Source organism: Podarcis pityusensis, assembly GCF_964106645.2.
Source record: "Podarcis pityusensis genome assembly, chromosome: 10".
NCBI lineage: Eukaryota > Metazoa > Chordata > Lepidosauria > Squamata > Lacertidae > Podarcis > Podarcis pityusensis.
The window spans coordinates 20,077,200-20,091,951 of NC_138035.1; the positions used below are offsets into that span (position 1 = coordinate 20,077,200).

The 14,752-nt window shown below is 43.2% G+C and overlaps 1 protein-coding gene across 1 annotated transcript in view; it reads left to right on the top strand.

Moving 5' to 3' along the window:
- The first annotated feature begins 13,619 nt into the window (after positions 1–13,619).
- The window catches only part of LOC308457604 (sodium- and chloride-dependent GABA transporter 1-like), a 56,763-nt gene continuing 55,630 nt past the window's right edge, over positions 13,620–14,752 (top strand). The window contains exon 1 of the mRNA XM_080971622.1: positions 13,620–13,660. The gene's annotated coding sequence lies outside the window, so the exon portion shown is untranslated. The remainder of the gene's footprint in view (positions 13,661–14,752) is intronic.

Genomic DNA, 14,752 nt, shown 5'->3' on the forward strand with positions numbered 1-14,752 from the left:
CAGTGGTTGTGGTTTTGCTTTCTTTCCTATGGAGAAGAGGAGGTCCAGAAGATGTAACCTCTGGTCAAGAGAAAAACCCAGAGAATTTCAATCTATTAGCAGCTGACAGAATTTAATGGAAGGAGTGGCGCTTTTGAGTCGTGAACTTGGACCCAACCTATGCTTCATTTTAATAGCTAGAGAAAATATTTGACTGATACTTTACAGAAGGTCAGGAGGCAGCATGCAGTGGATTTCTTGCCTCAACAGAATCTGCCCCTTCTGCCTTGAGATCAGCTAAAATGCTTGCTGGAGGAGGCCTGTGATTTGTCTTTCAACCTTTCAAACACACACCATTGGTAGAGAATGAAGTCAATCTTGCAAAGTGGCATTCTTCTTCAAGGTAGGGGGGAGAAAAAGGAAAAGAACAGATACCCCTACCCCCGGCTTCTGAGAAACTATGGTACAGTTTCTCCAAAAGCCTGGATAGCACAGTTGGTTAAGAGTGTGGTGCTGATAATGCCAAGGTTGCAAGTTTGATCTCTGTGTGGGGCAAGTGCATATTCCTGCATTGCAGGGTGTTGGATTAGATGATCATCAGGGTCCCTTCCAACTCTACAAGTCTATGGTTCTATGGACTAGATATACAAATGGTTCTAATCTCAAGCCTCAATCACTTACCCATGCTCACTTACCTCTCCTCCTGTATCTGCCTGGTTCCAATTGTTACCCTCAGTCCCTTGTAAAAAGTTAAGCACTCCTAAGCTCTTGCAGGCATCTCTGAGCTCATGGAAATATATTCTGGCACGATGCCCTCCAGATGCTGACTCCAGCTCCCATCATCTCTGTCTACAGGCCATGCTGGCTTGGGTTGATGGGAGCTGTCATCCAAAACACATGAATGGCACCAGGTTGGGAAAAGCTGGAGTAGAGGCTCCTTACAGCGATCTTGTTGTTGTTGGCTGGCATGACTGGAGTTCAGCGTTCTGTGACTACTGAACAAATTCTTTGTGTGTGTATGGTCCTCTCAACTCAGATTTTTCCAGATTGCTTTTTGTATTTTTGCAAGTGTTGTGGTTTCACCCCCAGTCCAGTGGGTGCTGTTTGCATGGTGCCATTTTGGCTCATAAGCAATGGCACTTAAAACCTGGGCATTGGAAATTGAGGGACATTCCATTCCCCTCTCCTGGAAAGGAGGTCAGGGTTGCGTGCAGAGGATTAAAATTCAGCGAACAGCTCTGCTCATGGCAGCACCTTTGCTTGCAAAAATAATGTGGACACTTAAGCATTGCAATTTTACAAATACTTAGCACCTAAGTAAACTGAAAAGTATTTTACTTTGGTTGAGAAATTGTCAAGTTGCTCCTCTCCCAGGAGAAATGTTGTGTATTTCCCAGCTATTCTGGTTCTCTCCCTAGTCACCTTTGCAAAGAAACAGTGGGTTTTTAAACATCACAGTTTTATTATTACTTAACACCTAAGTGTCTTACCATGGTTCAGAATGTCTAATGTGGGTTCATGCCAAAGAAACTGTCCATTGCTCAGAAGCAGCCCCACTGAATTCCATGGGGATTGCTCTCTGATAAATATGTGTAGGATTGCAGTCTTAATTGGTTAAAGGTGCCACATAGGACTGCCAACATGGACGAGGTATAGCCTTTAAGGAAACAACTCTGAGCACGCTCAAAACAAATGTATTGACTCGGGTCAACCCAGACTGCAGACCTGATAAAATGAAATTTATTATAAGGCTGCCATCATGACAACAGGAGTGAGAGAGAAACTGCACAGCCAGGACTAACAGCCAGTAGTTCTGGTAAGATCAAAATTACTACAACATATCCCCGCCCCGGTCTGGGGACAGAAGGGTGGGACCTCCTGGCCATAGCAATCCTTTTGGATAGAGATTGACTGAGTGGTGCAGAGATTTGATTGGCCAGGGATTGGAGATGGACAGAAAAAGCCTCTCTCTGTTAAAATGGATTGTAGAAGGATCTGTGTAACAGGAAAGAGCATGGTATTGAGATTTTGGGGAAAACGTTTTGGGGGGAAATTGGCATTTTGCTTGATAGGGCTGAGCCCCAATGGATCAGACTATAGTGCATGGGTACCAGAAAAGGGACTTGGTCACGAACTTGCCCCCCTGCTTTTTTCCTTCCACCGTGAATGTTGCTGTCATTTTATGCTTCATTTGCCAGCGCACCAGTTGTCAAGAAAGCAGGAATTTGCCTTTGGGAAGCAGGGAGAGCAGCACAACTGAATCTTAAAAACAGTATAAAAGAAAATAACAAAAGCATTCTTTTTTTAAAAAAAAACCCCACACAGTTCTGTGCCTCCTACCTACAACCCTTTTCTCTCAAGTAGGGTGTTTATTTTTAGATCCGTCTGTCTGTTCCAGTTCATCAAGCTTCGGCATGGAAAGTCATGTAGAAAGGAAAGGAATTCCCAGGAAGAAATGCAGGCAGCGTTCCCGGCAACTCTGCTGGGATGTCCAGCATCTTCATTCATGCTGCAATATGTTAAGGAACTGGGAAGTCCATGAAAAATGTGATTAGTATAAATTTGATGTTTGTTTGTTTTTAAAAAGGTTATATACACACTCCTCTTAAATGTTGCCATCAACATCTGATGTGTATGCTACTGTGTATGAAAGGCAGTATAAACATATTTCTAATTGAATAATATAAATAAATTCCCCACAAAGTTCTTCTCTGGCTCAGAATGTGAACGCAGATCCTGCACACAAGCTATCGGGGCTCAACAAACCAGTTGCCAAAAATGAGACCCAGGCATAGAAGTTATTTAATATTACCCCTTTCCTCTTGATGAAACTCTTGTTTGTTGCTGTGAAACCACAAAACCAGCAGCTTCGTAGTCAATCTGCAGAGAAGTTCTTTCGGTTAACTTTTAATAAAATTCACCTTGTTTGCTTTCTGAACTACACAGACGGAGTACATTTGACCAAGCAAGCTTTTGATGGGTGAGTGGCCAATCAATTCTCTTAATTGTTTCCTGTAAACATTTCATAGGGTTGTTGGTCTCCATCCCAGATGTAAAACCCTCTGCTTGACACGGAAAGTTATTTTGAAATACAGGTAAAAATAAGGCAAAAACAGCAACAAACAACAGAGACCATCACCTTAACAATACAATACCATAAGATGGGGAGAGGAAGAGAAAAGTCAGTTTTGAAGTGTATCATGGGTGATCTTGAATAAAGCAAGAAACACACTAACTACTGAGAGACACTGGATGTGCAGGTCAGAAAATCCAAATAATGGACAGAAAATAGATAAATCATCACTTCCGGGGGAGGCGCCTCCGGTAATGGCAGAATTCCTCTGACCGGGAGGAATCTGCTCCGTGGAAATCTGGGTCTGGCCGCCACGGCGAAGGCGGAGACCTGTTAAAATCACAGGCGGGAGAAGCCTGTGAACGTGGGATTCGGCGGGCACCTTTTGCGCCTCCTCCACTCGCGGGGAACCCCGGTTTTGGGGGCTCCGGAGCGACGTGGGGTGAGCGGCGCAGTGCATTGAATCGTCTGCTTCTTCCACGGAGCGAAGCCGCATAGCTGTTGCCGGAGAGCGCTGACCTTTTCCTGTGGACAATTTGACTTTAAAGTAATTACCCGTGAGTAGAGCTGAAATGGAGGAATTGGATTTCTAAAAGTTTAATTTTGTATTGTAATGGGGAGGTTCAAAACAGGAAGTCCACCTTCCCTTTTTGTAAATAGACTGAGGCAATGAAGTTGCAAGCTGGAGTCTTGAAAGGTCTTTTGTAAAAGATCAAATTTCCAACGGTAAAGAACATTAAACCCCTTTTGGAGGCAGGAGAAGAGAGGGGGAAGTTGCGGACTGAGTATGCCTGCGGGAGAGAGCGAAGAGGCTTAAAACACCACCGCTCTGACCCTGGAAACGGGCTGCTAGTAAAACTGAAGTCTTTTGGAATGTTCATTGACAGCGCTTAGAACGTTCATTGACAGCTAGCTAAATAAGAGAAATACATTGTTTCTACTGTTTCCGGCTGCTTTAAAAAGGAGTAAAAGTAACTGAAAATTGAAACTAATTTGAAACTAACTTCGGATTGTCTAAAAGAGGATACTATTGACTTTTACAAATAGAAACTGTTTCCCCCTAGTGGAAGCCTTTGAAACTGGTTGATTTATAAGAGTTGGACTAGGGGAATTTCCAGCTGCAAGTTAAAAACCGTGAGACTCTGGGACTGACCTTGAATCTTTCAAATGTTATGGTAAATGGAAGAGGAAAAACAGACCAGTCAACTGTTGATAAAACATTAAGGTCTGGGAGGACTTGGTAACAATCTAGGAGAGGTTTATTATTAAGCCCTCCTGTTCTTTTTGTTGTTGTTTCTGTACTAGTATATTTGAAACTAAGAGGAATGTCGACAGAAGAGGCTTTGGTGGCGGCATTATATAAGATAAATGACTCATTGGATCAGCTTCACAGAAAAATGGACATGATAAATGCGAAGGTGGATGTTTCAATTGTTGAGGTTGACTTGAATGCAGGGAGTATGGACAATACCAATACAGAAACCACCCAGAAATTGATACAAGAACCTATTTTGATATGGCAAGCTGTGGAGGAAGTCAAGGAAAAAGCTGTTGCCGTTGAAGGTACAGAAACACAACTGAAGAGAAAGAGAAAGAGAGCCCCAACCCTACAGAGGCAATTTGATGAACATAAGTTGACGCTCGCTATGACTGAATTTAAGGAAAAACAGGCGAATTTAAGGATTAGAGTTCACCTTTGGTGGACATGCCCAAGGATTAAGACACTCTGGGAGATGATTCATAACGAAATGAAAAAGGTATTTAAATATACCCTTTTGAAGAAACCAGAGGCCTTTCTCCTGGGCATGGTCGGTCAATTGGTGTTAAAGAAGGATAGAATTTGTCTCATGTATGCAACAATAGCAGCAAGAATACTCATTGTGAAGTACTGGAAGACACAAGATTTATCTATCCGGGAAGAATGGCAAATGAAGTTGATGGACTATATGGAATTGGCGGAAACGACTGGCAGAAATCCGAGACCAGGGAGAAGAGTTGGTGGAAGAAAACTGGAAAATGTTTAAGACTATGTATAGAAATATTGTAAAAATAATGAATGTTAGAAAAATGTTGGAATGAAGTTATATGGCTTTAGTAGAAATGCTATAAGGAATTAAGTATAAATAGAAATAGAGTATTAAAGGGAAAAATAAGATTAGAATATGTTAAGATAATTAGATAGATAGTTTATTACGGCCATAGGCCCATATTCAATACATCATACAGCAACACAGGTATAACAAGATAAAATTGATAAATTAAATTACGATGTTAAGATAATTATAGGATAGAAAACAGAGGAAGATGGAAAGGAATTGCTGAAACAATTAATAGAAGTGGAATACAGAAAGGGAGGCGTGAGGAGGTCGTGGAAATAAGGGAATGAAAGCTAAGATATTGAAATTGTTTTGTGTTTTAAATGGTTTGCGTCTTGTTTTGTTAATCTTATGTTTTTTCTCTTTTTTTTCTTTGCTTTTTCTTTTCCTTTTTGTTTTTTCTGTTTTATTGTGTTCAAATGGTTGGAAAATCAATAAATATTTTTTTTTAAAAAAAAGAAAATAGATAAATCATTGTCAGGAAAAAAATATGCACCAGCATTTGATTGGAATGCTATGAGATGTTTGAAGGGTTCCATACATATCAATTAAAATGAAACAGTGTTGCCATAATATTCTTTTAAAAATTGGAATTCATTGAGCAAGTTTGTATGTAATCATGGTCACCCTAATTGAATAAGGAAGTTTGCTTGGAACACAGGAAGCTGCGTTATACTGAGTCAAACCACCAGACCATTCATCTGGCTGTTGCCTATACTGACTGGTGGTAGCTCTCCAAGACTTCAGCAAAGAGTCTTTCCCAGAGACTGATCCTGTGATCTGTTGAATGCAAAGCCCGTGCTCTACCACTGAGTTATGACCCTTTCCCTATGGCAGTGAAAAGTGACTTTCCAAGCAGCCCTCTGCCAAAGGTTGTGAGGCAAAGGAACCCATGTTAGACTTTCTAGGAGGAAATGCCATAACATACATGATAGTGGTACATCAGTGTGTATGCACCAACACTAGGACTTTTTTTCCTCACTAAGAAAGCTGGTAAATACTAAACCAATTCCAAATCAAACTGAGAAGAGTTCACCCATTTCTGAGGATGATGGGACATGTTGCTCCATTCCATTTAAAATGGTTTAAGTTCACCATGGTTTTGTGGGTTTTTTGTTCCTAAATGTCAAGCCTTTCACTTCACAACGGATGTTCATATAGTCAGCAGCTCAAATTTTCCCCTCAAGGTGTTCAATTTTCTTTTCCTTTCTCCACAGATAAATATATTTCTGTTGAAGCTTTGCATCATGGACCATAGTTGTGACAATACATGCCTTTTGGCTATGGTGTCTATATACAATGGTCTGAGCAGCCCTTTCATTTCGGAAGTGTCTGTGACTGAAGTGAGGCAGCACTTGTGAGCAATCACTGAGTGGCCAACAGGTGCTATCTTTGGAGCTAATAACTGTATTTACCCATGTGGGGAATCTTTCCTGTTTGAGTGCCACTCAGCAAGAAGAATTTGGAGCCGTCAACAGGTATCTACATTTTTTGAACTGTTATTTTGTAGAGATTGTTTCACCATATGTACATTAAACTAAATCATTTTTTTATATATTTAGTGCACAATTTCCAGTTTCAGGATTATAGAATCATAGTATCATAGACTTAGAAGGGACATCGCCTGTCTCATAGGTAGGAATGAGCAAATCTGTCAATTTCAGTTTCCCTCTGTTTCTTATTTTCACAATCTTAAATTAAGTTCCCCACATTCCTACTTCAGTTTGTGATTTCTTTTAAAAAGTCCTCATGAAAATTCACCAGCAGGTTTGAGCAAATTTCTCCCACTAAACAACTTTTTATAGGCAATACACATTATTGCAAAGCAAGTTTGCCTGATGTAATCCATTTTGTACATTATTTTCACCAATATATGCATTTTTGTGCACATACATTTTACCATAATGTGTGCCTTTTTGTACTCCTGATTTGGTTGGAGAACTACAAAATTCAGGAAAGTGCACATTTTGTGGAATCACTGTTTCAGTTCACATCTTGTTTCAGAAAACGAGAATTTGGTAAGTTCGCCTTTAAACGTGAAATGAATTGAAATTCAGAGTGTGAGCTGCTGAGCTCCACAATGGCTCCTCTCAGAGCAGGGTGTGGAGTCTGCAAACACCTGGCTTCCCCACCCCCCCAAAATTAAACTTCTCAGAACTGATTACCAACAAAAGTGAGCCTCTTTTTCAAAGCCAAGAATGGGAAATTTAGGTCCAGTGGTCTAACATGACCCTAAATCTGACTCTGAGGACTCTCCCTATGACATCCCCTCACCCCAGGCCACACATCTCACTGGTCCTCCTCCTTGCCTGTCTGGAATGTGTCCTTGAGCTGTGATCATGCCTCTTGCTTGAATGGATGGGGGATGGTGCTGTGTGTGTGTGTGTGTGTGTGTGTGTGTGTGTGAGAGAGAGAGAGAGAGAGAGAGAGAGAGAACGTCTGGTTTTTGATGGCTGGAAGGTAGCTTCTTGTAGAAAGAGAAATGTCATGTGCAATGCACTGCCCACTTTTGCCTCTGGCCACTCCCCTCCTGGCATGCGGGCTCCCATAACTTTGCCTATGATGAAATGCGGCTCTTGAACCATGAAAGGCCCCTCACCCCTCTTCTAAGTGATCTTCAGTGCAAGATGATTGATCTCTTTGTCATGTGCTTTTCATAATGCATCCATTGATGGCTCCTCTGAGTGCCAAACAGGAAATAATGCCTCTCGAGCAATTAGCAACTGGCATGAATGGCATTTGAAAGGGTAAATAGCAAGCATGGGTACCTCAATCCAGATCAACCCTGGCAGAGGGCCCGGGGAGCATTAAGCCTTTGCCCTCCACTTCAGTCACAATCTGAATCAGCTGCTATTTGTTTTGGAAGAAAAGCTTCCACTGGCACAAATGGGAGGTGAGGAGGAGACGCAGGGGATTGATCCTTGCTCCCCTGATGGAGCCATCCAACCAAAGAGGCAGTCTGCTAACAAAACATCCAGCCATTGAGGCACAAAGCATGGCAACCCACTTCCGGATGGCCATCCGACCAGCTTTCCAGACAGCCTGCCACCATCCAAGCAAGCAAGGCAGACAGACAGTCAATGGACTAAACCAGCCTTGAATATATACAAATACAAGGCAAATCTTGGGGCCCATGCACCCCCCTAATGTATTCCTATTGTACTGTTCCTAACCTTCGGCAGAACGTTAAGCAGTTTTCTTTACAAGCACCTTTGGTTCATGAAAGATATCAAAGTTTTCTGCATTGTGACAAATACCCAGGGGTCCCTCTGCTAACTGTAGAAACAAGTTGTGGCCTGCCTATCAGATCAACAGAGAATGAATTCCTCATCTTAAAAGAGGTACAGATAATTTCTGCCAACAAAAAGGAGTCAAGGTGTCAGGCACTGAGGGAGTTCAGATTGGGGACCCTGTGAGTCAAGCATTAGCCCCCTGTTTCCCCTACCACCAGGGCTTCTCGCTGGAGAATGGAGCTACAGAAAGCTTAAGCCAAGATGCTCTAATCAGAGTCCAGTATCCTCCTGGTCCTGAAAAATCAGGTGACACTGTATAGCCAATCCTGTCCTGTTTCGTATGTGACCACAATGCTTATGGGATGCGGGGTTTGAAGTTGTTGTGAAAACATCGGCTTCGCTCATGGGATGAGATGTTTATCTGACTGTGTATATGAAGTTCTCATGCTCTCTGCACCCTAGAATAATGCATATGCATGAATGCCTTGGAAAGAGAATGAATGTCCTTGTATTTCCCATTTCTTAATTGCCCCGGTCTGATGTACATGTTGTGACAGGATCCTGCAGAATAAATATATCACTGTTGGCATTGCAAGTATGTGAGACTTTGGTTCGCCGCTATAAATAGAGATGCTTTGCAACCTTGATAGAGCATTTGGAAGTCTCCCTCTCTTGTTGGAAGAAACTGGCCAGGGGTGAGGAGGGAGGGAGGGAAGCTCCTCTGCAGTGACTGACCCCAGGCAGAGGTGTCATCAGCACCTACAGGTAATTCAGGCAGTAATACTGCCAAGGGGCTGACATATGGCCTATGAAGTGACTGCAAAGCAATTTCTAGCTGTCCAATTCTATTGACAGCAATAACTCCCCCATGGGGGATGAAATCATATCACCAGAGACAAATGCTCATTTCCTGCCAACAGGTCACATGAGCAAGCAAGCGGCAGAATTTACACACACACACACACACACACACACACACCCCATTCCTCGAGCCACACAGTTTTCTGCCCTGCTTTGCTCTGCTCTGGCGTTTCAACACTCTTCACATCCATTTCACGTTCCAGGCTCTTCCCACAATTATCTTTTTTTCTTTTCTTTCACCGCATTCCAACTATTTATTTATTTAGTTCATTTGGATCCCAGCCTTCAGCCAAAAAAGGCTCCCAGAGCGGCTTATGTACAATCAATTAAAGCAAGACAGTCCCTGCCCGCAGGCTTACAATCTAAAACAAAAAAATGACACACGAGGGGAAACGGACAGGGAGGAAAGGGGGGAGATCAATCTCAGGCACCAACTTTCAAACTGTTGTTCTTATAATGACTAGCTGGCCCAGTTCAGGGGTAAAGGTAAAAGGTAAAGGGACCCCTGACCATTAGGTCCAGTCGTGACTGACTCTGGGGTTGGGGCGCTCATCTCGCTTTATTGACCGAGGGAGCCGGCGCACAGCTTCCTGGTCATGTGGCCAGCATGACTAAGCTGCTTCTGGGGAACCAGAGCAACGCACGGAAACACAGTTTACCTTCCTGCTGGAGCGGTACCTATTTATCTACTTGCACTTTGACGTGCTTTCGAACTGCTAGGTTGGCAGGAGCAGGGACCGAGCAATGGGAGCTCACCCTGTCATGGGGATTCGAACCACCAACCTTTTGATCGGCAAGGCCTAGGCTCAGTCATTTAACCCACAGCGCCACCCGCGTCCCTAGTTCAGGGGTAGGAGGTGCCTAATACAGCTGGTCTTTTGGCAAAGCTGGTGGAATGCAGCCCTGCTTCCCTTTCTTTCCCAGTGGGGCAGCATGATGGAATGGCCTCTTATCGCTTTTTACAACTTTTATGTGGGCTTATCCACACTGACCCCTTTGCCTCACTCTTTCCAGGCACAAGTCTGCACTTTAAAGCTCCATTTCTAAGTGTCCCTTTTTTCGCTCTGGCTCTTTCCCCGCAAAAATCCACTCCTTAAAGCTGAATTGGAGCAAATGGCAATTTGGGTTTCCCACAGATTACTGTTTGTTCTGATTCAGCTTTAAAGAGCAGGTTTTCATAGGCAAAACTCCAGAGCAAAAAAAGGGGGGGGGGCCTCAGACATGGAGGGTTAAAGTTTGAACCATACCTGGAAAGTGTGGAGAAAAGGTAAGTGTGGATAAGCCCTTTCTCTCTCCATTATCAACTGGAGCATTTGTTAAAGCCCCCACGTGTTATATCTTTAGGTGTGTTTTAACTGCACACCAGAATATGTAAAGCAAGAGTGTGGAACCTGACAAGATTCATCTTGAAAGGTTACACTTGATTGCGTATTATAGATCAGTATCCTCTTTAATTGTAGGGTGTGGAAACACACTTTAAACAAAAAGAAGTCAGTACTGGCCTAGTAAATGCAGCGTACAGCTGGTGAAGAAGAGCCTTCAGCAATATGAGGGCAACTCAGAAGCACTGACCCTTGCTGGAAGAACAAGGATGTTAAATTACAAGTACAAAAGAGCATCCCTATTTTTGACTGACATTATTGGATTCGGCTCTCTGGTGGAGGTGTTGTTGAAGTGGGTATTATGAGTATTACCATATTCTGAATCAAAAACAGACACTGCTCAACAATGTAGACTTGAGTGGGCATCTATAAGCAGTGGCCCATTGGCTTCATGCATGGCTAATTTAAATCTGTCAGCGACTGCCTCTTGAGGTCAAACTAGACAGGAATGTGTCATTGGACTAGCTGGACTAAATGCGTCATTAGAAACATCATCAGGGTTTAAAAATAATAACTGTAGAGGGTGGTTTTTATTGGGACTGCAGCATATGTAGGTAAGAGGTTTAAGCCTTCCCTCCCCAGCTGTGATTTGGACAAAAAATGTCCCTATGCTGCTATGAAGTGCCACCAACAGGAACTTTTTTCTAGAGCTAATAGCAGCACAGGGGAATTTTAGTCAGGATTGCAGCTGTGAGGAGATGGGTTAAACTTCCCATTCCTATGCACCGGAGTTCAGATGAAAATCCACCCATATATATTAAACTCTGATGTTCTTTCTTAAATATTAATTTCGCTCAACTCTGGTACGCACCACAAAAGATAAGAGTTCTGTACCACCTTAAAGACTAATAAACTTATTGTGGCATAGGCTTTCTACTAAATATGTGACATATTCTATGGGGGACAGGTTGTTTTGCTTAGAGACAAAACTGATCCTCAATATTTTGGTGCCTTTATCTATAAGAACATCAGAAGAGCCCTGGTGGATCAAGCTGAAGAGACACCCAGTCCAGCATCATGTTCTCACAGGGGCCAAGCAGATGCCCACAGGAAACCCACCAGCAGAACATGAGTGCAACTGTACTCTACGATATATATTTTTGGCTTATGGGCACCGCACTCTCACAAGCCTTCCAGACCAGGATCCAGAACTTGCCCTTCTCCCATTCTCTGAGACCCAGAGCCCTCTAAGACTCATCTTCCCATGTATAATAATATACGTTGTTGTTGTTGTTGTTGTTGTTGTTGTTGTTGTTGTTGTTGTTGTTAATAATACCCTGCCCATCTGGCTGGCTTCCCCAGCCACTCTGGGCAGCTCCCAACAGAATATTAAAAAAACCATAAAACATCAAACATTAAAAACTTCCCTAAACCGGGTTGCCTTCAGATGTCTTCTAAAAGTCAGATAGTTGTTAATTTCCTTGACATCTGATGGGAGGGCATTCCACAGGGTGGGTGCCACTACTGAGAAGGCCCTCTGCCTGGTTCCCTGTAGCCTCACTTCTCACAGTGAGGGAACCGCCAGAAGTCCCTCGGCGCTGGACCTCAGCTTCAGGGCAGAACAATGGAGGTGGAGACGCTCCTTCAGGTATACTGGGCCAAGGCCATTTAGGGCTTTAAAGGTCAGTACCAATAGTCTCTTCAAGCTCTCTTCAATTTCCTTATAGAGGATCCTATTTGTTTTCATAGAATTGTGGAATTGTAGAGTTGGGAAGGACCTTGAGGCTTATCCAGTCCAACAGCCTGCAATGCAGGAATCTCAACTAAAGCATCCATGGCAGATTGCCATCCAACCACTGCTTAAAAACTTTGAATGAAGGATGGTCCACCGCTTTCCGAGGGAGTCTGTTCCACTGTCAAGCAGCTCAGCCCAAATGAATTAGAGAGGTTGTGCAAATGTACATCAGTCCAATCCAGATCCGATTCACACAGCTTTACTCCTAATGGTTTTATAAATCACAGCTGACAGCCAAGCTACGTAATTAGCAGCTGCACCTGATGTATCAATTGCCAGACTATTCCACTTCTGAATGCATGGAGATGGCAGTTGTTTGAATGCTTTCCCACATTAAAAAACACAAACTTTTCTGCACATTCTAATGGAGTCATCCCCTTTGACATACGAGAGTGTATTAGAAGGGGGAGTTCTTCACATGAGGGGATATCCCAACACACTCTGAAGTGGTGCAATTGATTACTTAAGATTGTGTGTGTTGTCTCTGAACTTGCAAATCCACACTACTGAAAAGCCTTAGCATACCGTTGAGGTGATATGGGTGTTGCCTCTGTGGTGTTTGATCCATGATGTCTAATTCACACAGTCATCAAATGAGGACTATTCATGTGTGAGCCTGCCCTCAGTGAAGGTTGGACTACTCAACTGATTAAGACATCCAATGCCATGCAATGACCCAGCCCACACGACTTCATGGGAGCAAAATGGGGGGTGGCCACACACAGTTGGCTTGAAGTGTATCCATAATGGTGCTTGAAAGAAAAATTACATCCATCTGCTACTCCAGCAAAAATGTTGGCTCTTAAGCAGGTTTCCCCTGGGCTGTCATCAAGGGTCATCAAGTAGCAAAATCAGCCATAGTGCATAGTGCCCACTCTAATTCCAGTGCATGATCTTGACACATTTCCTCTTACACGGTTCTTCAAAGTTCCTATAGCTTCTTGAGTCCCATGCCAGCCCTCTCTCTTTTTGGCAATGCCTCTCTTTGGTTTCCCCATGTACTCTTGTGCCCTTGAATAGTCGTCTCTCCAGGCCATGGCTGCAAGAACACGTGGGGTTGTGTTTTTCCCCAATAGAGTACAGCCAAGTGTCGAATTGATCAGACATGAGTTCAGAGCTTATTAGCAGCTTGTCAATATCAGTAAGGACATACTGTGTGGGGAGGAGGATCACAAGCGCACGGTGCAGTGGGGGCTCAAACTCTCCAACTGGGGCTGTTTGGTATGCATTTCCTCTGCCAGATGCTCCCTCCAGCTGCCCTGGATACCACAAAAAGATCTCATGCAAGACCTTGATAGGAGGTAGGTGCCTCTTTGGGTTTCTAAGCATGAATTCCTAAGGAAATTCTCAGCATGGCGATATGATGCAACAGGAGCAAATCCATCAACAGAGCTCAGAGTATGTGCTCAGTCAATACCTTCTTCAGCACTTTGCAAGGGTCTGTTAAATTAAATTCCATACCCACAATGCACTATAGCTGTAGGGATATTATGTGCTTGCCTTTTATTTTCCTATTTTTAAAATGTATAGTCTCTTGATGGGGTGATAGCTGTAGACTGCAGTTGTCCATGTATATTTTTTCTCCTTCCAGTGCTCCTGTGCTTTAAACAGCTGAACAGCAGGCAAGGAGTCAACGGCGAAAGCTTCTCTGATTTGAAGTTGTAGCAGCGTAGCAAGCTTCAGCTGTTGGTTTTTTTTCAGGAGACCTTCCAGGGGGAAAACTGCTGACAGTTCCTACAGCATTTAATTCATGGGATTATGGAATTGCTCTTCATGCAGTCTGTTTAATTTATCACATTCATTTGCTTCTCATCCTTCCTCTAAGAAGCTCAGGATGGCTTACTTGGGGAGTGGAATTGATACCTTTTTACCTCAAAACAACCCTGTGATGTAAGCAAGGCTGAAAATGTGATTGGCCCAAGATTACCCAATCAGGTTCTAAGAGAGGTGGGCGATTTGAACCTGGATCTCTGCGGTTTATGTATGACTAACCACTCCAGCACAACACCTGTGTGCTCTATTTCTTTCATGGGTTCAAAACAGGATATGGAGCCCATTGCTTAATTTTTTTTTAATAAAAAAAGAGACATCAGGACATAAAGCTACACAATCAGCTACCCACACCATGATCCTAGATGTAAGGTGGTGGTGGTGGGGGCAACAAGATATTGGATTCAGTAGGGATGTAAATGTGTCCAGAACAAGCTCAGAAGTACTCCTCTTCAGTCAGTCTTGCTGGGACTGAGAGGGGTCTGGAAGCAGACTCTGTAAGTGGATACTAATTGCACTGGCTTCCAAATGACAGAGACCTTTTAAATAAGGTTTCTGTCCATTGGCAGCCAATACAAGCAGTTGCTGGCATCCATCTGTCTCAAGAGACAGTGGAATGCACC